The following is a 25619-nucleotide window of genomic DNA, read 5'->3' as shown; positions in this document are numbered from 1 at the left end:
TTATTCAACCACTGCTCATTTTTATGGCACTCAAGAAATTCAAGAAAACATGACTGCCTGAGGAGCCAACAAGAGCATTTCAATTGAAGAATTAGTATTAAGTTTAAACTTTGACTTCAGATTGGCTGTCAGCGATTTAACAACATCTGGATATTGCAATCCCAGAAGTTCAATATCTATAAATAGAGTCCTAGAACGTACAATGAAAATGGAAAATATTTAAACTTTTGCAGTAAAAAATAATAAAAATATATGTTTTAAATACATTTTTTCCTCTTTCATTGGAATAAACTCAATGAATTTTATTAATATTTGTACATAGTTTTATATCATATGTCACTGCAAGTCCTTTCCCATTGTTGTAGTGCAGAATGAAAAGAAACCAACCTTAGAGTTTCAGGAGGATCGCAATAAATAGCATCCTTTGTAGCTTTCATCCTAAATTGAAAAATAATCATGCAGACACAGAACAGAAAGCAAGTCCTATACATTTCATGTATCCTGTATTTTAACAGGGAAATAAATCTTGAATACACATTTTTGTTTAGCATTCTCATACTGCAAGTTTAAATGGAAAAAAGTGTCCCACTAAAGAAATTGATATTTGGGCATCTTAGGTAGCATAGTCTGGTCAGTAAGGCAAGGTGGAAATGGGGGTGGGGGGGAGGGCGGTATTTTTTGACTTTACAAATTGACAGGCAAGATAGCTACAAAATGGAAAAACATTTGCTTTCGGTGCTAACAATAATGAACTAAGGATCTGTGTGTATGTAGCAAATAAAACAGTGGGGATTTTGTCAAATTTTGCTCAAAACATTTAAGCTTGCAGACTGTTGTCAAGAGACCCCAATTTTCAGCAAGTCTCTAACCTTGCATAAATGCTCAGCATACCATTCTATCACATCCCAGCTACAGAGGGGAACATCAATCCAGGGCTGCCCTGTGAGAAACACCTAACTAGGAATTGTATACAGGGCCGTCTTAGCAGCAGTGTAGGCTCCTGGGCAAAGCAATGCACTGGGACCCCTACCAATTCAAATTTGTAATTCAGATCTTCCAGTTTTTTGTATTACTTTAAAGCAGCTTTGCCAACAAGGTCCAACTATCTTAATCTAGAAATGTGCGGCGGGCAGTTTTTGTTTTTGTTTTTGGATCTGGATCCTCGCTCGTGTTTTGGATCTGGATTGGTTTTGCCAAAACCACCCTTTCGGGTTTTGGTTTTGGATCTGGATGATTTTTGAAAAAAAACACAAAAACAGCTAAAATCACAGAATTTTGGGGTAATTTTGAACCTACGGTATTATTAACGCCAATAACATTCATTTCCAGTCTATACTGAAAACCTCACACCTCACAATATTATTTTTAGGCCAAAAGGTTGCACAGAGGTCACTGGATGAGTAAGCTAAGCGATCCAAGTGGGCGGCAAAAACACCTGGCCCATCTAGGAGTGGCACTGCAGTGGCAGACAGGATGGCAGAATTAAAAACTAGGCCCCAAAGAGCACATAATGCAAAGAAGAAAAAGAGGTGCAATGAAGTCGCTGGATGACTAAGCTAAGCGACCCAAGTGGGCAGCACAAACACCTGGCCCATCTAGGAGTGGCACTGCAGTGGCAGACAGGATGGCAGTTTTAAAAACTAGGCCCAAACACCACATAATGCAAAGAAGAAAAAGAGGTGCAATGAGGTAGCTGGATGTCTAAGCTAAGCGATCCAAGTGGGCGGCACAAACACCTGGCCCATCTAGGAGTAGCACTGCAGTGTCAGACAGGGTGGCAGTTTTAAAAACGAGGCCCCAAAGAGCACATAATGCAAAGAAGAAAAAGAGGTACAATGAGGTCGCTGGATGACTAAGCTAAGCGACCCAAGTGGGCGGCACAAACACCTGGTCCATCTAGGAGTGACACTGCAGTGGCAGACAGGATGGTAGTTTTAAAAACTAGGCCCCAAACAACACATAATGCAAAGAAAAAAAAGAGGTGCAAGATGGAATTGTCCTTGGGCCCTCCCACCCACCCTTATGTTGTATAAACAGGACATGCACACTTTAACAAACCAATCATTTCAGTGACAGAGTCTGCAACATGACTGTGGCTGAAATGATTGGTTTGTTTGTGCCCCCACAAAAAAGAGCAATTAATCCCTCCACCAAAAAAGAAGAAATTCATCTCTCCTTGTACAAACTAGCTTTATAGAGGTAAGATGTCGACCTCATCCTCCGATTCCTCACCCCATTCAGTGTGTACATCTTCTCCTCCTCACAGAGTATTAATTCGTCCTCACTGGAATCCACCATCACAGGTCCCTGTGTACTTTCTGGAGGCAATTGCTGGTAAAGGTCTTCCTGGAGGAAATCATTTTGATGAACATCATCTTCTCCACATTTTCTGGAACTAACCTCCTACGCCGATCGCTGACAAGGTGACCGGCTGCACTAAACACTCTTTCAGAGTACACACTGGAGGGGGGGGCAACTTAGGTAAAATAAAGACAGTTTGTGCTAGGGCCTCCAAATATCCTCTTTGTCCTGCCAGTATACATACGGACTGTCTGACATGCCTACTTGGATGCTGTCACCCATATAATCTTCCACCATTCTTTCAATGTTGACAGCATCATATGCAGTGACAGTAGACACGTCAGTAATCGTTGGCAGCTCCTTCAGTCCGGACCAGATATCAGCACTTGCTCCTGACTGCCCTGCATCACCGCCAGTGGGTGTGCTTGGAAATGTTATCCTTTTCCTCGCAGCCCCAGTTGCAGGAGCAAATGAAGAAGGAGCTGCTGATGGGTCACATTCCACTTGAGTTGACAGTTGTCTCACCAGCAGGTCTTTGAACCTCTGCAGACTTGTGTCTGCTGGAAAGAGAGATACAACTTAGGCTTTATACCTAGGAACCGAGCACGGTCGGCAAAATGTAGTGCTCTGATTTCAACAGATTGACCACCCTTGAATCCTGGCAAAGCGAATGAAGGGCTCCATCCACAAGTCTCACATACTTAGTGGAATCGCTCTGTCTTAGCTCCTCCTTCAATTTCTCCAGCTGCTTCTGCATAAGCCTGATGAGGGGAATGACCTGACTCAAGCTGGCAGTGTCTGAACTGACTTCACGTGTGGCAAGTTTTAAGGGTTGGAGAACCTTGCACAACACGGAAATCATTCTCCACTGTGCTTCAGTTAGGTGCATTCCCCCTCCTTTGACTATATCGTAGGTGGATGTATAGACTTGAATGGCCTTTTGCTGCTCCTCCATCCTCTGAAGCATATGGAGTGTTGAATTCTACTTTGTTACCACCTCTTGCTCCAGGTGATGGCAGGGCAGGTTCAGGAGTGTTTGCTGGCACTCCAGTCTTTGGCACGCAGTGGCTGAATGCCGAAAGTGGCCTGCAATTTTTCGTGCCACCAACAGCATCTCCTGCACGCCTCTGTCATTTTTCAAAAAATTCTGCACCACCAAATTAATTGTATGTGCAAAAGATGGGACGTGCTGGAATTTGCCCAGATGTAATGCATGCACAATATTGGTGGTGTTGTCCGATATCACAAATCCCCAGGAGAGTCTAAGTGGGGTAACCCATTGTGCGATGATGTCCATCACTTTCCGTAAGAGGTTGTCAGTGGTGTGCCTCTTACGGAAACCAGTGATACACAGCATAGCCTGCCTAGGAACGAGCTGCTGGTCTTGAGATGCTGCCCCTGATGCCGCTGCTGTTGTTGCTGTGGGAGGTAATACATCTACCCAGTGGACTTTCACAGTCATATAGTCCTTAGTTTGCCCTGCTCCACTTGTCCACATGTCCGTGGCTAAGTTGTCATGGGGTACAGACGCATTTTTCAGGACACTTTTCTTAATGTCCCTGTACAGTCTGGGAATCGCTTTCCTAGTGAAGTGGAATCTAGATGGGATTTGGTACCAGGGACACACTACCTCCTTAAATTGTCTAAATCCCACTGCAACAATGGCGGATACCGGATGCACATCTAACACCAACATAGCTGTCAAGGCCTCAGTTATCTGCTTTGCAACAGGATGACTGCTGTCATATTTCATCTTCCTCGCAAAGGACTGTTGGACAGTCAATTGCTTACTTGAAGTAGTACAAGCGGCCTTCCGACTTCCCCTCTGGGATGACGATCGACACCCAGCAGCTGCAACAGCAGCAGCACCAGCAGTAGACGTACCACTCAAGGATCCGCCGAAAGAATCCCGGTTAGGAGAGGCCTGCAGTACTACTGACGTTCCTGACTGAGAAGATAATTGACATTGAGGGAGTTGGTGGTGTGGTTTGCAGGAGCTTGGATACAAGAGGAAGAAGGGATTTAGGTGTCAGTGGAATGCTTATGCTCTTACCCAAAGTTTCTGAACTTGACAATGACTTCTGATGAATGCGCTGCAGGTGACATATAAGGGAGGATATTCCTAGGTGGTTAACGTCCTTACCCGTACTTATTACGGATTGACAAAGGCAACACACAACTTGACACCTGTTGTCCGGATTTGTGAAGAAATAATTCCACACTGAAGAGGTAGATTTTTTGGTATTTTGCCCTGGCATGACAATGGGTTTATTCATCCAACGGACAAAAACTGTCTCCCCGGGTGCCTGATTTAAACAAACCACATCACCATCAGAATCCTCCTTGTCAACTTCCTCCTCAGCTCCAGCAACACTTATATCCTCATCCTGGTGTACTTCAACAGTGACATCTTCAATTTGAATATCAGAAACTGGACTGTAGGTGCTCCTTCCAGTACTTACAGTGTTGGGAAGGTCAGACATTGCAACCGCCGACACACTTGGACTCTTCTTGGGGATTTGTGATACCATCTTACAACGCACAGGACTTTTCTGTGCTTTTGCCATCTTAACTCTTATCATTTTTCTAGCGGGAGGATGAGGGCTTCCATTGTCTTGTGAAGCTGAACCACTAGTCATGAACATAGGCCAGGGCCTTAGCCGTTTTGTTGCCACTCCGTGTCGTAAATGGCATATTGGCAAGTTTACATTTCTCCTCAGACCATTTAAATTTATTTTTTTGGTTCATTTTACTGAACTTTGGCTTTTTGGATTTTACATGCCCTCTACTATTACATTGGGCATTGGCCTTGACAGGCGACGTAGGTGGCATTTCATCGTCTATCTCAGGACTAGTGGCAGCAGCTTCAGCAATAGGAGGAAGTGGTTCTTGATCATTCCCTATTTTATCCTCCAAATCTTTGATCTCCATTATTTTTCTGGAGTTATATAACACAATATGCTGCACAGGAGAGCGTACCTCTACACCACACCGAGCAAACCCTGTAAAAAAAATTGGATTAAATATTAATAACCCCTTTATTTGGAGTAAATAATATACAGCACAGGACAGCACCACTGGACTTATACAGCAGTACCACTGGACTTGACTTATAAGGCAGTACCACTGGACTTGACTTATACGGCAGTACCACTGGACTTATATGGCAGTACCACTGGACTTGACTTATACAGCAGTACCTCTGGACTTATACGGCAGTACCACTGGACTTATACGGCAGTACCACTGGACTTATACAGCAGTATCACTGGACATATATGGCAGTACCACTGGACTTGACTTACACGGCAGTATCACTGGACTTATGAGGCAGTATCAGTGGACTTATACAGCAGTACCACTGGACTTAAACGGCAGTACCACTGGACTTATAAGGCAGTGTCACCGGACTTATATGGCAGTACCACTGGAATTGACTTATATGGCAGTACCACTGGACTTATATGGTAGTACCACTGGACTGGACTTATACAGCAGTACCACTGGACTTATACAGCAGTATCACTGGACTTATACAGCAGTACCAATGGACTTATACGGCAGTACCACTGCAGTTATACGGCAGAACCACTGCACTGGACTTATACGGCAGTACCACTGGACTTTTACGGCAGTACCACTGGACTTTTACGGCAGTACCACTGGACTTTTACGGCAGTACCACTGGACTTATACGGCAGTACCACTGGATTTATATGCAGTACCACTGGAATGGACTTATATGGCAGTACCACTGGGCTTATAGGGCAGCACCACTGGACTTATGGCAGCACAGGGACACCACCACTGGACTGATGCAGGACAACACAGCACCACTGCAATGGACTGGACTTATACAGCAGCACTGTATATTTGGCAGCAGAGGACTGGACTGATGCAGCACAAGACACCACCACTGGACTGATGCAGCACAATACAGCACCACTGGACTGTACTTATACAGCAGCACTGGACATATGGCAGCAGAGGACGCCACCACTGTAACTGGACTGATGCAGCACAAGACACCACCACTGGACTGATGTAGCACAACACAGCACCACCGGACTGGACTTATACAGCAGCACTGGACATATGGCAGCAGAGGACGCCACCACTGTAACTGGACTGATGCAGCACAAGACACCACCACTGGACTGATGCAGCACAACACAGCACCACCGGACTGGACTTATACAGCAGCACTGGACATATGGCAGCAGAGGACACCACCGCTGTGACTGGACTGATGCAGCACAAGACACCACTACTGGACTGATGCAGCACAAGACAGCACTGTAATGACACATAAGACAGAGCAGGTCGCCACACCACTTTCCCGCACAGACAGTAGAGAGACACGTCCCCTCGTTACACCATAGGTCTGCAAACTCTGTCCTCATTACCCCGCACAGTGCATGTTTTGCAGGTAACCCAGCAGGTGCACAGGTGTATTAAGTACTCACAAACACATTTTAAAAGGTCTGCAGGTGGAGTTAATTATTTCACTTGTGATTCTGTGAGGAGACCTGCAAAACATGCACTGCGTGGGGTAATGAGGACCGAGTTTGCAGACCTATGCGCTACACTCTCCAGGACTGGAGTGATAATGGCGGTGACGGGCGGCTCCTTATATGGAATCCAAAACCGGCGAGAATCCGACAGCGGGATGAACACATTTTGCCTAGTTCTGGTTTCCAAGTCTGGCTCGAATCCGGGCTCGGGACGTGAAGTTCAGGGGGGGGTTTGGTACTCAGAGAACCGAACTCGCTCATGTCTATCTAAATCTCATCCCGTCTTACATCTGCATCAATATGTGTAACATTTCTTTGGATGTGATTTCCAATAGGGCTCTCTGAACACATATTTTAATATCTTTGCATACTGACTGAGATAATCCATGCATGATGTTGGATTGTACTGTTAAAACCAAGCTGATGTTCAGTAATTTCATAAATGTGTCAAGTCTATTTTGCTCATTTGAATGCTAGATGAACTTGTCTCCAATGTTCCAAAGAAACTTGCAGCACTGTAGTACTGTAGTACTTAATAAAGGTTCTAGATGCCTATAGATTAAAATGATTGTAGTGATGTGGAAGGGAATAGGGTTCAGGGGAATGGATAAAGGAATATATTGTTATGCAACTTAAACAGCTTATCAAGATGGCTTCACTTTAGTCAAAAGCATTTTATCATATATTACAAATGGGATCCGGTCTCTAGGTTGACAAGAAGTAGGTCGACAATGTCTATGTCGACCACTATTGGTCGACAGATATAGGTCAACATGGTTTCTAGGTCGACAGAGACTCTAGGTCGACGTGTACTAGATCGAGATGATAAAAGGTCGACATGAGTTTTTCATTTTTTTATGTTTTGAACTTTTTCATACTTTACGATCCACGTGGACTACAATTTGGGATGGTAACCTGTCCGAAGCGCGAGCCATGCGAGGGGACACAGTGCACTAATTGGAGTTCCTGGTCACTCTACGAAGACAACAACGCCCAAAAAATAAAAAAACTCATGTCGACCTATTACATGTCGACCTAGAGTCCCTGACGACCTAGAAACCATGTCGACCTACTTACTGTCGAACAATATGGTCGACCTAGACACTGTCGACCTATGTAACATATCTCACCCATTACAAATGTAGGAATGCTACTAACCACAGCTAGACCCAATCCAACATTGTTTTGTTTACTGAAAGCTACTAACTGTAACTAATAAGTAAGAACCTAGTACCTGGTATAAAGCAGTGGTATCGAGAGGGAAGGGGGGGGGGGGGGACAGGTACTATTTACCCGGGCCCAAGCCTGATGTAGAGCCCCAGGGGGGAGCCAAGTCTCCCTCCTTACCTGGCAGCAGCACTTGCAGCTCTTCTCCTCAGCCCAGCACACACTGCTGTGTTCTGGCCTGCAGTGTGGATAGGGAGGTACTTAAAGTACTATTTTTTTCTGGATTTTTTTCTAAGTGTGCAGGGCCACGCCCCCCACGAATAGGCCACCCCCCAAAAATGTATCTGGGCCCAGCCAGGCTCTCTACTGCCCTGCATAAACCTATGATGTACCAATAAGATATACTGTAAATATTACTTACTGTATATGCTGTTAAGAATATAAAAACATGTTACATGTACTGTATGTGTAACTTTTGTGGGGGGAGGGGGATCAGTCCTATTGAACTCCCATTCTTGCATGCTAATTGCAAATCTTTTTATTAAATACTTCCATTTTTGCACTTGAGCTATTTTTGTGGACCATTATTATTGGATCAATAGATATTTTCATATCAGACACAAATATATTTCATATCATCTTTTGCACATTTGTGTGGACGAACAATTCCACTTATTAAATTAATATGGGTAATGGCTAATACCCTTATTTTTGCTTGAAATAATGATATTTTAATTCATTCCACTAGCCTTTGGTTCAAGATAAAGGTGCAGCATTGCACTGTTTTCAAATTATCTTTTTAATTAGCACAGGATATGCTCATGCCAGTATATTATTCCTGATGTGTCACTCACCAAGTGTCATGCAGAGCACAGTGTTACCTTTATTAGTCACTTCCCAAGCCACCTCAAACAGGACATTTTTGTCAACATCATCCTACGGATGGTTAACAATCAATGGTTGATGTCCTTTAACCATTGGGAGAAAACAATTGATGGTTGAACCATGAAGACCACCAAAAGGGCATGTGCAGACTGCAAATCCTGTACAACATTGGACCTCTGTAGCCAACGTTCAACATCGGTGAACATTCATGGATGGTAAAACTGTTTACTATTTACATCTTATCATTGATTGTTCCCAGTGGCGCTGAGAAGGGTGAATACAAATTACCCGGGCTGATGAAGGGGCTCGGCAGGAGCCCAGGTTCGCTACTCCCCCCGTCAGTATAGCTGTGCTGTGGTGGTCTCTTTGGAAAGATGGTGCCACACATACAGTAGAAAGCAAAGACACTGTGGCAGAGTCTTTGCTCTCTAGTGGCCAGCGTTATCTTCCTACTGGGGAAGTAAGGTAGGAAGTGGGTGTCCACTGTGTCCCCAGGTGGAGGAGGTGCTGTGTCCACAGCACCTCTCTGATGGCGGGCCATACACTCACTGCGCCTGTTGTAAACACATAGTTTTAGACAATTATATAGTAGACTATGTCAACATACAGTGCTGCATTTTGGTAATCAAGTGCAAAATAACAATCCAAGCCCTTTCATTGCGTATATTATGTTTACAGTGTAATGCCTGAGGAGTAAGTGATTTGAGATCACCTTCCTTGCTACATTTAAAGAGTACCACACAGAAAAAAGGACAATGCCAGCGCTCACTATAAGCAATAAGAACACTGGTAATCAAAACAATTATAATAAACAATTATAATAAACTTTACAATAAAACTGAGGTTCTTAGCACAAGTTTTGGCCATGTCAAAAAGACCTCACCAGGTGGGTCCCTAAAATCCTTAACACTGACATATTATAGAAATGTTTCTAGTCTTACCTTCATAGTGCCCATTCTAATATGTAGACAGCAAAAGCAAGAACCCATACTAATTAAAAACACGTAGGGGCAGATGGGTGAAGTGCTAGTCGAGGTAGAAGAGTCTCCACCTTCAAGTGTTCATGCATACAAAATTACAGAGTAAAGTGTGTGTGTGTGGGGGGGGGGGTGACTGGACTGCACAATGTAAGTCTCTGCAAGGTAGCACCTCTTATGTTTAAAACTAGGGTGTGCAGTCCAATGACACCCCCCCTCCTCCACTTTACAGGGTACGCTTCAGAGGGAGAGCAGTGGTGAATTTTCCATTTGGCACTAGAGGCGTGAGCCTAGGGGTGGCACTTGTCAGGGGGCGGCACTTGAATGCTTGAGTTAGTACTGTCAGAATAAAATGTAGCAGTAACTGCAAAATACAGTATTTCTACTGTACTGTACCATATGCTATCTTGAACGTAGTGTAAATGGGTAATACATGCACATATAGCCCCTGTAAACTATCCTACCTAATAAATATATATACATAATTAAAAGTAAAAAAAATTCATAGTTAGTGGCTTTTTTATTATTCTATTTAATTGCCTATTATAAAAAAAGAGCGCATTATAACCATCAATGCAAATAATAAAATGAGGCCTATTTGTTGTGCCTATGTGTGCCATCATCCCCAAATCCGCCCCTCGGCCTAAGGGAGTAATATACACACATACAATAGTCCTGTACAGCTATGGACCTTAGGGAATAATCTGCACATATATATATTACCTTCAGGGGCGTAAGTTTAAACCAGACGCCTGGAGGCAAATCAGACAATGGTGCCCCCCCCCCCCCCCCCCCCCACAGCCACAAATGTGCACACACAGCCACATTCACATACACACACAAAGCCATATACAAAAACAGCCACATATGCAGATAGCTACAAATACACAAACACACACAGCCACATATACACACAGTCCATACTCATGTGCACACACACACACACACACACACACGCACAGCCCCATAATATACACAGATACAGCCCTATATATATCCACTCAGCCCCATAAGCACACACCCCGTGTACACACACTTAGCTCCATATATATATACAGACACACGTAGTTCCATATATATGTTGATACACACATTCACACACAGCCTCATAATACACACACACACAGCTCCATATAGACACACACACACAGCCCGTGACCCTAACGTTACAGCCACCGCTGCCGCTCCTCACCTATTGAAGAGGAATCTTCTGACAATAGCAGCACAGGACTTATAGTCAGCGGGACACTGAATGTGACTTCCGGCATTTGTAGTGCGTTCCACCACTGGTATTTCCGGTATCGCGGCTGATCCGGTATCGCGTCTGAACGTGATTTGTGATATGTGGAGGCTGCACAAGACCTAGTTAGTATGACCCTGAACATGACGCGACTGCCGCTTTTGGTATCGGGAGTGCGGTGGAACGCATGGGGGGGAGGAAAGCTGCCTGAGACAAACGAGCAAGGCTGTGAGGAGGCGGGCACAATGCCTGACACTGCCGGCAAACCCCGCCTCCTCTCACCACTGAGAGCAAGGAGTGCGCTACTATACACAGCGCTGTTCTGAGTGCTCTTACGCTGCACACAGAGGCTGGAGTTCACCAGAGGCAATGGAGAAGGTCAGGCCGAGTGCCCCCTTCAGAGCTGGACTGTACAGCTAATGGCCTGAGGGAATAATATACACTTACTGTACATATAACAGTCCTATACAGCTTGTGGCCTAAGAGATAAATAATATTAATTTACACACACACACACACACACACACACACACACACACACACACACACACACACATATAAAAAAACACAATAAGGACAAGGGCGCATCCTAGTGCAATACAGCAATAAAAACACCATGGGATATATTTACTAATATTCGTGTTTTAGCCGTTTTTAAGGGTGTTTGAACTCGAATGGTATCGGGTGCATTTTACTGCAACTTTTTGAATCCTGATACGGTCATTTACTAAGCTGCCGAGTTTGCAACTTTCGTCTTTTCCGATGTTGATGTGATTCGTAATGTCAGGCAGTGTTTTACGGGAGTGATAAGTAAAACACTGCCTGACAAAACACAAGGAATCCCGGCCGGATCTGTGAGATCCATGCAGGGCTTCATTGTGCACCTTTAAAAAAAAATTAAAGTGTTAAAAATCAAGAAAAAAATTGCGTGGGGTCCCCCCTCCTAAGCACAACCAGCCTCGGGCTCTTTGAGCCGGTCCTGGTTGCAAAAATATGGGGGGAAAATTGACAGGGGTTCCCCCATGGCTGATAGCCCTGTGTAAAAATAAGAATATTGTTTTTTGTAGCAGTACTACAAGTCCCAGCAAGACTCCCCCGCAAGCTGGTACTTGGAGAACCACAAGTACCAGCATGCGGTGGAAAAACGGGCCCGCTGGTACCTGTAGTACTACTACAAAAAAATACCCAAATAAAAACAGAACTCCTTAAAGTAAAACTTTATTACATACATGCACACCTACATTCACACATACTTACCTATGTTCACACGAGGGTCGGTCCACTTCTCCAAGTAGAATCCATGGGGTACCTGAAAATAAAATTATACTCACAAAAATTCAGTGTAGATCGGTCCTCTTCTGAGCTTGTAATCCACGTACTTGGTAAAAAAACAAACCGGAAAACCCGAACCACGCACTGAAAGGGGTCCCATGTTTACACATGGGACTCCTTTCCCTGACTGCCGAGACCCCCCATGACTCCTGTCACAGAGGGTCCCTTCAGCCAATCAGGGAGCGCCACGTCGTGGCACTCTTCTGATTGCCTGTGCGCTCCTGAGCTGTCACTCAGGCTGCGCACGGCAGAGATACAATGTAGCGTGTAGGCGCTACATTGTATCCAATGGTGGGAACTTTGCGGTCAGCGGTGAGGTTACTCGCGGTCAACCGCTGACCGCAAAGGTCCCACCATTGGATACAATGTAGCGCCTATGCGCTACATTGTATCTCTGCCGTGCGCAGCCTGAGTGATAGCTCAGGAGCGCACAGGCAATCAGGAGAGTGCCACGACGTGGCGCTCCCTGATTGGCTGAAGGGACCCCTGTGACAGGAGTCACGGGGGGTCTTGGCAGTCGGGGAAAGGGGTCCCATGTGTAAACATGGGACCCCTTTCAGTGCGTGGTTCGGGTTTTTCGGTTTGTTGTTTTTGCAAGTATATGGATTATAAGCTGTGAATGCCAAATTGCTTTCTCACAAATATTTAAAATGCCCGATCTAATATATATTGTAAACGCCTGCACCTCTTATTGCCATATCCCATGAATGTGCGCTATACATAGCAAAACACTGCATCCCATAAGAGAAAACAATACACCCATACATTATCTGAGTTCCAAAGCTCATTGATGTATATATTTGTTATTAAAAGGATATGGGTTCAATATATATTACAATGTACAGTATACCTATAATTACATGGTTACACTCACACAGTAAGCAGTTAAAACATACAGTTACAGGCCAGCGATACAATTACCATTCCCTCCAATGCATCTTATGTCTCTCTCTCTGTAAATAAATACAGGAACTGATCTGCCAGCAAGTCCATCATCCTCTGAGACCAAAAAGCAACTAACTTCCTGTGTGGTCAGCAATGTGTTATCTAGTTTCTGGGGGAGGGATTCACGAAGAGTCACCAGTCCCTTTGTATATGCTAATCAGGTTCAGCCATGAAGATATCCAAAGGGCTGGCCTGAGTTTCCTGTTCACTACCTGTTTGGAATATCTGTTGTTCTAATAAAAGTGATTTTAGCTTTTATACATTTAATCATAATTCCGTGTTGAAATGTCCTACAACTTAATAACAAGTATCAAATGAATCTACACATTAGTCTGGTTGCTTTAATAGTAAATATGACAGGTCTACCTTGTTTCGTTCAAATAATACACATTCATGACATTACTTCATTAGATAATTTTAAATCATCATGATGTCTGGCGCTTGATATTATTATAATTATGTACTGTATGAAATAAGTGTCGAATCCATCTCTGTGGCATGTCCGTGTAAATGCGTGTGTTACCATATATTGCTGTGCTCGCTGCGCGTATTTGCAAGTATAGCGACTTATAATGTGTGTAGTTTGTATGTTCTCTTTATGTAATATTTTTGACTTCGACAAAGCTCAGAAGAGGACTGATCTACACTAGATTTTTGTGAGTATAATTTTATTTTCAGGTACCCCATGGATTCTACTTGGAGAAGTGAACCGACCCTCGTGTGAACATAGGTAAGTATGTGTGAATGTAGGTGTGCATGTATGTAATAAAGTTTTACGTTCAAGGTGTGTGAGTTCTATTTTTATATGGGTATTTTTTTTGTAGTAGTACTACAGGTACCAGCGGGCCCATTTTTCCATCGCACGCTGGTACTTGTGGTTCTCCAAATACCAGCTTGCGGGGGAGGCTTGCTGGGACTTGTAGTACTGCTACAAAAAACAATATTCTTATTTTTACACATGACTATCAGCCCCCCATCCACAGCCCTTGGATGGGGGGGACAGCCTCGGGCTTCACCCCTGGCCCTTGGGTGGCTGGGGGGGACCCCTTGATTTAAGGGGTCCCCACTCCTCCAGGGTACCCCGGCCAGGGGTGACTAGTTAGTGATTTAATGCCAGGGCAGCAGGGACCTATATAAAAGTGTCCCCCAGCTGTGGCATTATCTCTCTGGCTAGTGGAGCCCGGTGCTGGTGTTAAAAATACGGGGGACCCCTACGCTTTTTGTCCCCCGTATTTTTGGCACCAGGACCAGGCGCAGAGCCCGGTGCTGGTTGTTAAAATATGGGGGAACCCCTGTCAATTTTTCCCCCATATTTTTGCAAACAGAACCGGCTCAAAGGGCCCGAGGCTGGTTGTGCTTAGGAGGGGGGACCCCACGCAATTTTTTTTTAAAGTTTTTACACTAAATGACCCTTCCCATAGATAACCATGCACAGATCTCACTGATCCATGCATGATTATCCAAACTCTCCAGGAAAAGCAGGTCTATTTTTTTGCTGCTTTTTTTAACGAATCGCAAAAAAAAAACACCCGCATTTGAGCATTCAGACACTAACACCCAAATACGAATTAATAGTGAATACCCGTGTTGTATGAAATAACAGCCGCATTTGACCGATGGTCTATTCATTCGTATTTCTGAACTTAGCCTTGAAAACCATTACAAATAGCCCAAACACTGCTGAGATTTGAGTTTAGTGAATTCCTGTGTTGGGACTTAGAAAAAAAAAACACAAATCGGTCAAACTCGGATTATTAGTAAATATAGGCCCATGTGTTTGAAGAAAAGGGCTATAAGTGAATCCGTACCATGGGGGTCATTCAGACCTGATCGCTCGCTAGCGTTTTTTGCAGCTCTGCGATCAGGTCAGAACTGCGCATGCATATGCACCGCAATTAGTGATGTGCACCGGAAATTTTTCGGGTTTTGTGTTTTGGTTTTGGGTTCGGTTCTGCGGCCGTGTTTTGGATTCGGACGCATTTTGGCAAAACCTCACCGAAAATTTTTGGGCGGATTCGGGTGTGTTTTGGATTCGGGTGTTTTTTTTTTTCAAAAAACCCTAAAAAACAGCTTAAATCATAGAATTTGGGGGTCATTTTGATCCCAAAGAATTATTAACCTCAATAACCATAATTTCCACTCATTTTCAGTCTATTCTGAACACCTCAAACCTCACAATATTATTTTTAGTCCTAAAATTTGCACCGATGTCGCTGGATGGCTAAGCTAAGCGACACAAGTGGCCGACACAAACACCTGGCCCATCTAGGAGTGGCACTGCAGTGTCAGACAGGATGGCACTTCAAAAAAATTGTCCCCAAACACCAAATGATGCAAAGAAAAAAAGAGGCGCAATGAGGTCGCTGTGTGACTAAGCTAAGCGACCCAAGTGGCCGACACAAACACCTGGCCCATCTAGGAGTGGCACTGCAGTGTCAGACAGGATGGCACTTAAAAAAAAAAATAGTCCCCAAACAGCACATGATGCAAAGAAAAAAAGAGGCGCAATGAGGTAGCTGTGTGACTAAGCTAAGCGACCCAAGTGGCCGACACAAACACCTGGCCCATCTAGGAGTGGCACTGCAGTGTCAGGCAGGATGGCACTTCAAAAAAATAGTCCCCAAACAGCACATGATGCAAAGAAAAAAAGAGGCGCAATGAGATAGCTGTGTGACTTAGCTAAGCGACCCAAGTGGCCGGCACAAACACCTGGCCCATCTAGGAGTGGCACTGCAGTGTCAGACAGGATGGCACTTCAAAAAAATAGTCCCCAAACAGCACATGATGCAAAGAAAAAAAGAGGCGCAATGAGGTAGCTGTGTGACTAAGCTAAGCGACCCAAGTGGCCGACACAAACACCTGGCCCATCTAGGAGTGGCACTGCAGTGTCAGACAGGATGGCACTTCAAAAAAATAGTCCCCAAACAGCACATGATGCAAAGAAAAAAAGAGGCGCAATGAGGTAGCTGTGTGACTAAGCTAAGCGACCCAAGTGGCCGACACAAACACCTGGTCCATCTAGGAGTGGCACTGCAGTGTCAGACAGGATGGCACTTCAAAAAAATAGTCCCCAAACAGCACATGATGCAAAGAAAAAAAGAGGCGCAATGAGGTAGCTGTGTGACTAAGCTAAGCGACCCAAGTGGCCGACACAAACACCTGGCCCATCTAGGAGTGGCACTGCAGTGTCAGACAGGATGGCACTTCAAAAAAATAGTCCCCAAACAGCACATGATGCAAAGAAAAAAAGAGGCGCAATGAGGTAGCTGTGTGACTAAGCTAAGCGACCCAAGTGGCCGACACAAACACCTGGTCCATCTAGGAGTGGCACTGCAGTGTCAGACAGGATGGCACTTCAAAAAAATAGTCCCCAAACAGCACATGATGCAAAGAAAAAAAGAGGCGCAATGAGGTAGCTGTGTGACTAAGCTAAGCGACCCAAGTGGCCGACACAAACACCTTGCCCATCTAGGAGTGGCACTGCAGTGTCAGACAGGATGGCACTTCAAAAAAATAGTCCCCAAACAGCACATGATGCAAAGAAAAATGAAAGAAAAAAGAGGTGCAAGATGGAATTGTCCTTGGGCCCTCCCACCCACCCTTATATTGTATAAACAGGACATGCACACTTTAACGAACCCATCATTTCAGTGACAGGGTCTGCCACACGACTGTGACTGAAATGACTGGTTGGTTTGGGCCCCCACCAAAAAAGAAGCAATCAATCTCTCCTTGCACAAACTGGCTCTACAGAGGCAAGATGTCCACCTCCTCCTCATCGTCCGATTCATCACACCTTTCACTGTGTACATCCCCCTCCTCACAGATTATTAATTCGTCCCCACTGGAATCCACCAACTCAGGTCCCCGTGTACTTTCTGGAGGCAATTGCTGCTGGTGAATGTCTCCACGGAGGAATTGATTATAATTCATTTTAATGAACATCATCTTCTCCACATTTTCTGGAAGTAACCTCGTACGCCGATTGCTGACAAGGTGAGCGGCTGCACTAAACACTCTTTCGGAGTACACACTGGAGGGAGAGCAACTTAGGTAGAATAAAGCCAGTTTGTGCAAGGGCCTCCAAATTGCCTATTTTTTCTGCCAGTATACGTACGGACTGTCTGACGTGCCTACTTGGATGCGGTCACTCATATAATCCTCCACCATTCTTTCAATGGTGAGAGAATCATATGCAGTGACAGTAGACGACATGTCAGTAATCGTTGGCAGGTCCTTCAGTCCGGACCAGATGTCAGCACTCGCTCCAGACTGCCCTGCATCACCGCCAGCGGGTGGGCTCGGAATTCTTAGCCTTTTCCTCGCACCCCCAGTTGCGGGAGAATGTGAAGGAGGAGCTGTTGACGGGTCACGTTCCGCTTGACTTGACAATTTTCTCACCAGCAGGTCTTTGAACCTCTGCAGACTTGTGTCTGCCGGAAAGAGAGATACAACGTAGGTTTTAAATCTAGGATTGAGCACGGTGGCCAAAATGTAGTGCTCTGATTTCAACAGATTGACCACCCGTGAATCCTGGTTAAGCGAATTAAGGGCTCCATCCACAAGTCCCACATGCCTAGCGGAATCGCTCTGTTTTAGCTCCTCCTTCAATGTCTCCAGCTTCTTCTGTAAAAGCCTGATGAGGGGAATGACCTGACTCAGGCTGGCAGTGTCTGAACTGACTTCACGTGTGGCAAGTTCAAAGGGTTGCAGAACCTTGCACAACGTTGAAATCATTCTCCACTGCGCTTGAGTCAGGTGCATTCCATCTCCTTTGCCTATATCGTGGGCAGATGTATATGCTTGAATGGCCTTTTGCTGCTCCTCCATCCTCTGAAGCATATAGAGGGTTGAATTCCACCTCGTTACCACCTCTTGCTTCAGATGATGGCAGGGCAGGTTCAGGTATGTTTGCTGGTTCTCCAGTCTTCTGTACGCGGTGCCTGAACGCCGAAAGTGGGCCGCAATTCTTCGGGCCACCGACAGCATCTCTTGCATGCCCCTGTCGTTTTTTAAATAATTCTGCACCACCAAATTCAAGGTATGTGCAAAACATGGGATGTGCTGGAATTTGCCCAGATGTAATGCACGCACAATATTGCTGGCATTGTCCGATGTCACAAATCCCCAGGAGAGTCCAATTGGGGTAAACCATTCTGCGATGATCTTCCTCAGTTGCCGTAAGAGGTTTTCAGCTGTGTGCCTATTCTGGAAAGCGGTGATACAAAGCGTAGCCTGCCTAGGAACGAGATGGCATTTGCGAGATGCTGCTACTGGTGCCGCCGCTGCTGTTCTTGCAGCGGGAGTCAATACATCTACCCAGTGGGCTGTCACAGTCATATAGTCCTGAGTCTGCCCTGCTCCACTTGTCCACATGTCCGTGGTTAAGTGGACATTGGGTACAACTGCATTTTTTAGGACACTAGTGACTCTTTTTCTGACATCTGTGTACATTTTCGGTATCGCCTGCCTAGAGAAATGGAACCTAGATGGTATTTGGTACCGGGGACACAGTACCTCAATCAAGTCTATAGTTGGCTCTGAATTAACGATGGATACCGGAACCACGTTTCTCACTGCCCAGGCTGCCAAAGCCTCAGTTATCCGCTTTGCAGCAGGATGACTGCTGTGATATTTCATCTTCCTCGCAAAGGACTGTTGTACAGTCAATTGCTTACTGGAAGTAGTACAAGTGGTCTTCCGACTTCCCCTCTGGGATGCTGATCGACTCCCAGCAGCAACAACAGCAGCGCCAGCAGCAGTAGGCGTTACACTCAAGGATGCATCGGAGGAATCCCAGGCAGGAGAGGACTCGTCAGACTTGCCAGTGACATGGCCTGCAGGATTATTGGCTTTCCTGGGTAAGGAGGAAATTGACACTGAGGGAGTTGGTGGTGTGGTTTGCAGGAGCTTGGTTACAAGAGGAAGGGATTTAGTGATCAGTGGACTGCTTCCGCTGTCACCCAAAGTTTTTGAACTTGTCACTGACTTATGATGAATGCGCTGCAGGTGACGTATAAGGGAGGATGTTCCGAGGTGGTTAACGTCCTTACCCCTACTTATTACAGCTTGACAAAGGCAACACACGGCTTGACACCTGTTGTCCGCATTTGTGTTGAAATAATTCCACACCGAAGAGCTGATTTTTTTTGTATTTTGACCAGGCATGTCAATGGACATATTCGTCCCACGGACAACAGGTGTCTCCCCTGGTGCCTGACTTAAACAAACCACCTCACCATCAGAATCCTCCTTGTCAATTTCCTCCCCAGCGCCAGCAACACCCATATCCTCATCCTGGTGTACTTCAATACTGACATCTTCAATTTGACTATCAGGAACTGGACTGCGGGTGCTCCTTCCAGCACTTGCAGGGGGCGTGCAAATGGTGGAAGGCGCAAGCTCTTCCCGTCCAGTGTTGGGAAGGTCAGGCATCGCAACCGACACAATTGGACTCTCCTTGGGGATTTGTGATTTCGAAGAACGCACAGTTCTTTGCTGTGCTTTTGGCAGCTTAAGTCTTTTCTTTTTTCTAGCGAGAGGATGAGTGCTTCCATCCTCATTTGAAGCTGAACCACTAGCCATGAACATAGGCCAGGGCCTCAGCCGTTCCTTGCCACTCCGTGTCGTAAATGGCATATTGGTAAGTTTACGCTTCTCCTCAGACGCTTTTAATTTTGATTTTTGTGTCATTTTACTGAACTTTTGTGTTTTGGATTTTACATGCTCTCTACTATGACATTGGGCATCGGCCTTGGCAGACGACGTTGATGGCATTTCATCGTCTCGGCCATGACTAGTGGCAGCAGCTTCAGCACGAGGTGGAAGTGGATCTTGATCTTTCCCTATTTTTTTAACCTCCACATTTTTGTTCTCCATACTTTAATGTGTGGAATTATATGCCAGTATCAATAGCAATGGCCTACTACTATATATACTGCGCACAACTAAAATGCACCACAGGTATACAATGTAGATGGATGGATGGATAGTATACTTAATGGATGACGAGTGACGACACAGAGGTAGGTACAGCAGTGGCCTACCGTACTGCTATATATAGTATACTGGACCTGGTGGACACTGTCAGCAAACTGCTAAACTAGTCTAAAAAAAAAAGGCACCACAGGTATACAATGTAGATGGATGGATAGTATACTTAATGGATGACGAGTGACAACACAGAGGTAGGTACAGCAGTGGCCTACCGTACTGCTATATATAGTATACTGGACCTGGTGGACACTGTCAGCAAACTGCTAAACTAGTATAAAAAAAAGGCACCACAGGTATACAATGTAGATGGATGGATAGTATACTTAATGGATGACGAGTGACGACACAGAGGTAGGTACAGCAGTGGCCTACCGTACTGCTATATACAGTATACTGGACCTGGTGGACACTGTCAGCAAACTGCTAAGCTAGTCTAAAAAAAAGGCACCACAGGTATACAATGTAGATGGATGGATAGTATACTTAATGGATGATGAGTGACGACACAGAGGTAGGTACAGCAGTGGCCTACCGTACTGCTATATATAGTATACTGGACCTGGTGGACACTGTCAGCAAACTGCTAAACTAGTCTTAAAAAAAAGGCACCACAGGTATACAATGTAGATGGATGGATAGTATACTTAATGGATGACGAGTGACGACACAGAGGTAGGTACAACAGTGGCCTACCGTACTGCTATATATAGTATACTGGACCTGGTGGACACTGTCAGCAAACTGCTAAACTAGTATAAAAAAAAGGCACCACAGGTATACAATGTAGATGGATGGATAGTATACTTAATGGATGACGAGTGACGACACAGAATAGGTACAGCAGTGGCCTACCATACTGCTATATACAGTATACTGGACCTGGTGGACACTGTCAGCAAACTGCTAAATTAGTCTAAAAAAAAGGCACCACAGGTATACAATGTAGATGGATGGATAGTATACTTAATGGATGACGAGTGACGACACAGAGGTAGGTACAGCAGTGGCCTACCGTACTGCTATATATAGTATACTGGACCTGGTGGACACTGTCAGCAAACTGCTAAACTAGTATAAAAAAAAGGCACCACAGGTATACAATGTAGATGGATGGATAGTATACTTAATGGATGATGAGTGACGACACAGAGGTAGGTACAGCAGTGGCCTACCGTACTGCTATATACAGTATAATGGACCTGGTGGACACTGTCAGCAAACTGCTAAACTAATCTAAAAAAAATGCACCACAGGTATACAATGTAGATGGATGGATAGTATACTTAATGGATGACGAGTGACGACACAGAGGTAGGTACAGCAGTGGCCTACTGTACTGCTATATATAGTATACTGGACCTGGTGGACACTGTCAGCAAACTGCTAAACTAGTCTAAAAAAAAGGCACCACAGGTATACAATGTAGATGGATGGATAGTATACTTAATGGATGACAAGTGACGACACAGAGGTAGGTACAGCAGTGGCCTACCGTACTGCTATATAAAGTATACTGGACCTGGTGGACACTGTCAGCAAACTGCTAAACTAGTATAAAAAAATAGGCACCACAGGTATACAATGTAGATGGATGGATAGTATACTTAATGGATGACGAGTGATGACACAGAGGTAGGTACAGCAGTGGCCTACCGTACTGCTATATACAGTATACTGGACCTGGTGGACACTGTCAGCAAACTGCTAAACTAGTCTAAAAAAAAGGCACCACAGGTATACAATGTAGATGGATGGATAGTATACTTAATGGATGACGAGTGACGACACAGAGGTAGGTACAGCAGTGGCCTACCGTACTGCTATATACAGTATACTGGACCTGGTGGACACTGTCAGCAAACTGCTAAATTAGTCTAAAAAAAAGGCACCACAGGTATACAATGTAGATGGATGGATAGTATACTTAATGGATGACGAGTGACGACACAGAGGTAGGTACAGCAGTGGCCTACCGTACTGCTATATATAGTATACTGGACCTGGTGGACACTGTCAGCAAACTGCTAAACTAGTATAAAAAAAAGGCACCACAGGTATACAATGTAGATGGATGGATAGTATACTTAATGGATGATGAGTGACGACACAGAGGTAGGTACAGCAGTGGCCTACCGTACTGCTATATACAGTATAATGGACCTGGTGGACACTGTCAGCAAACTGCTAAACTAATCTAAAAAAAATGCACCACAGGTATACAATGTAGATGGATGGATAGTATACTTAATGGATGACGAGTGACGACACAGAGGTAGGTACAGCAGTGGCCTACTGTACTGCTATATATAGTATACTGGACCTGGTGGACACTGTCAGCAAACTGCTAAACTAGTCTAAAAAAAAGGCACCACAGGTATACAATGTAGATGGATGGATAGTATACTTAATGGATGACAAGTGACGACACAGAGGTAGGTACAGCAGTGGCCTACCGTACTGCTATATATAGTATACTGGACCTGGTGGACACTGTCAGCAAACTGCTAAACTAGTATAAAAAAAAGGCACCACAGGTATACAATGTAGATGGATGGATATTATACTTAATGGATGACGAGTGACGACACAGAGGTAGGTACAGCAGTGGCCTACCGTACTGCTATATACAGTATACTGGACCTGGTGGACACTGTCAGCAAACTGCTAAACTAGTCTAAAAAAAAGGCACCACAGGTATTCAATGTAGATGGATGGATAGTATACTTAATGGATGACGAGTGACGACACAGAGGTAGGTACAGCAGTGGCCCACCGATCTGCTATATATAGTATACTGGACCTGATGGACACTGTCAGCAAACTGCTAAACTAGTCTAAAAAAAAGGCACCACAGGTATACAATGTAGATGGATGGATAGTATACTTAATGGATGACGAGTGACGACACAGAGGTAGGTACAGCAGTGGCCTACCGGTCTGCTATATATAGTATACTGGACCTGGTGGACACTGTCAGCAAACTGCTAAACTAGTCTAAAAAAAAGGCACCACAGGTATACAATGTAGATGGATGGATAGTATACTTAATGGATGACAAGTGACGACACAGAGGTAGGTACAGCAGTGGCCTACCGTACTGCTATATACAGTATACTGGACCTGGTGGACACTGTCAGCAAATTGCTAAACTAGTCTAAAAAAAAGGCACCACAGGTATACAATGTAGATGGATGGATAGTATACTTAATGGATGACGAGTGACGACACAGAGGTAGGTACAGCAATGGCCTACCGTACTGCTATATATAGTATACTGGACCTGGTGGACACTGTCAGCAAACTGCTAAACTAGTCTAAAAAAAAGGCACCACAGGTATACAATGTAGATGGATGGATTGTATACTTAATGGATGACGAGTGACGACACAGAGGTAGGTACAGCATTGGCCTACCGTACTGCTATATATAGTATACTGGACCTGGTGGACACTGTCAGCAAACTGCTAAACAACTAAAATGCACCACAGGTATAGGAATGTAGATGGATAGTATACTTAATGGATGACGACACAGAGGTAGGTACAGCAGTGCACTCTGCACTGTACTCCTCCTATATAATATTAGTGATGTGCACCGGAAATTTTTCGGGTTTTGTGTTTTGGTTTTGGGTTCGGTTCCGCGGCCGTGTTTTGGGTTCGAACGCGTTTTGGCAAAACCTCACCGATTTTTTTTTTGTTGGATTCGGTTGTGTTTTGGATTCGGGTGTTTTTTTCATAAAACCCTAAAAAACAGCTTAAGTCATAGAATATGGGGGTCATTTTGATCCCATAGTATTATTAACCTCAATAACCATAATTTACACTAATTTCTGAACACCTCACAATATTATTTTTAGTCCTAAAATTTGCACCGAGGTCGCTGGATGGCTAAGCTAAGCGACACAAGTGGCCGACACAAACACCTGGCCCATCTAGGAGTGGCACTACAGTGTCACGCAGGATGGCCCTTCCAAAAAATACTCCCCAAACAGCACATGACGCAAAGAAAAAAAGAGGCGCAATGAGGTAGCTGTGTGAGTAAGCTAAGCGACCCTAGTGGCCGACACAATCACCTGGCCCATCTAGTAGTGGCACTGCAGTGTCACGCAGGATGGCCCTTCCAAAAAATACTCCACAAACAGCACATGACGCAAAGAAAAAAAGAGGCGCAATGAGGTAGCTGTGTGAGTAAGCTAAGCGACCCTAGTGGCCGACACAAACACCTGGCCCATCTCACGCAGGATGGCCCTTCCAAAAAATACTCCCAAAACAGCACATGACGCAAAGAAAAAAAGAGGCGCAATGAGGTAGCTGTGTGAGTAAGCTAAGCGACCCTAGTGGCCGAAACAAACACCTGGCCCATCTCACGCAGGATGGCCCTTCCAAAAAATACTCCCCAAACAGCACATGACGCAAAGAAAAAAAGAGGCGCAATGAGGTAGCTGTGTGAGTAAGCTAAGCGACCCTAGTAGCCGACACAAACACCTGGCCCATCTAGGAGTGGCACAGCAGTGTCACGCAGGATGGCCCTTCCAAAAAATACTCCATAAACAGCACATGACGCAAAGAAAAAAAGAGGCGCAATGAGGTAGCTGTGTGAGTAAGCTAAGCGACCCTAGTGGCCGACACAAACACCTGGCCCATCTCACGCAGGATGGCCCTTCCAAAAAATACTCCCCAAACAGCACATGACGCAAAGAAGAAAAAAAAGAGGCGCAATGAGGTAGCTGTGTGAGTAAGCTAAGCGACCCTAGTGGCCGACACAAACACCTGGCCCATCTAGGAGTGGCACTGCAGTGTCACGCAGGATGGCCCTTCCAAAAAATACTCCCCAAACAGCACATGACGCAAAGAAAAAAAGAGGCGCAATGAGGTAGCTGTGTGAGTAAGCTAAGCGACCCTAGTGGCCGACACAAACACCTGGCCCATCTCACGCAGGATGGCCCTTCCAAAAAATACTCCCCAAACAGCACATGACGCAAAGAAAAAAAGAGGCACAATGAGGTAGCTGTGTGAGTAAGTTTAGCGACCCTAGTGGCCGACACAAACACCTGGCCCATCTCACGCAGGATGGCCCTTCCAAAAAATACTCCAAAAACAGCACATGACGCAAAGAAAAATGAAAGAAAACAGAGGTGCAAGATGGAATTGTCCTTGGGCCCTGCCACCCACCCTTATGTTGTAAAAACAGGACATGCACACTTTAACGAACCCATCATTTCAGCGACAGGGTCTGCCACACGACTGTGACTGAAATGACTGG

The sequence above is a fragment of the Pseudophryne corroboree genome, chromosome 6, assembly GCF_028390025.1.
Source record: "Pseudophryne corroboree isolate aPseCor3 chromosome 6, aPseCor3.hap2, whole genome shotgun sequence".
NCBI classification, from domain to species: Eukaryota; Metazoa; Chordata; class Amphibia; order Anura; family Myobatrachidae; genus Pseudophryne; species Pseudophryne corroboree.
The sequence above is the reverse complement of the archived record's forward strand: the minus strand, read 5'-3'. Positions refer to the sequence as shown.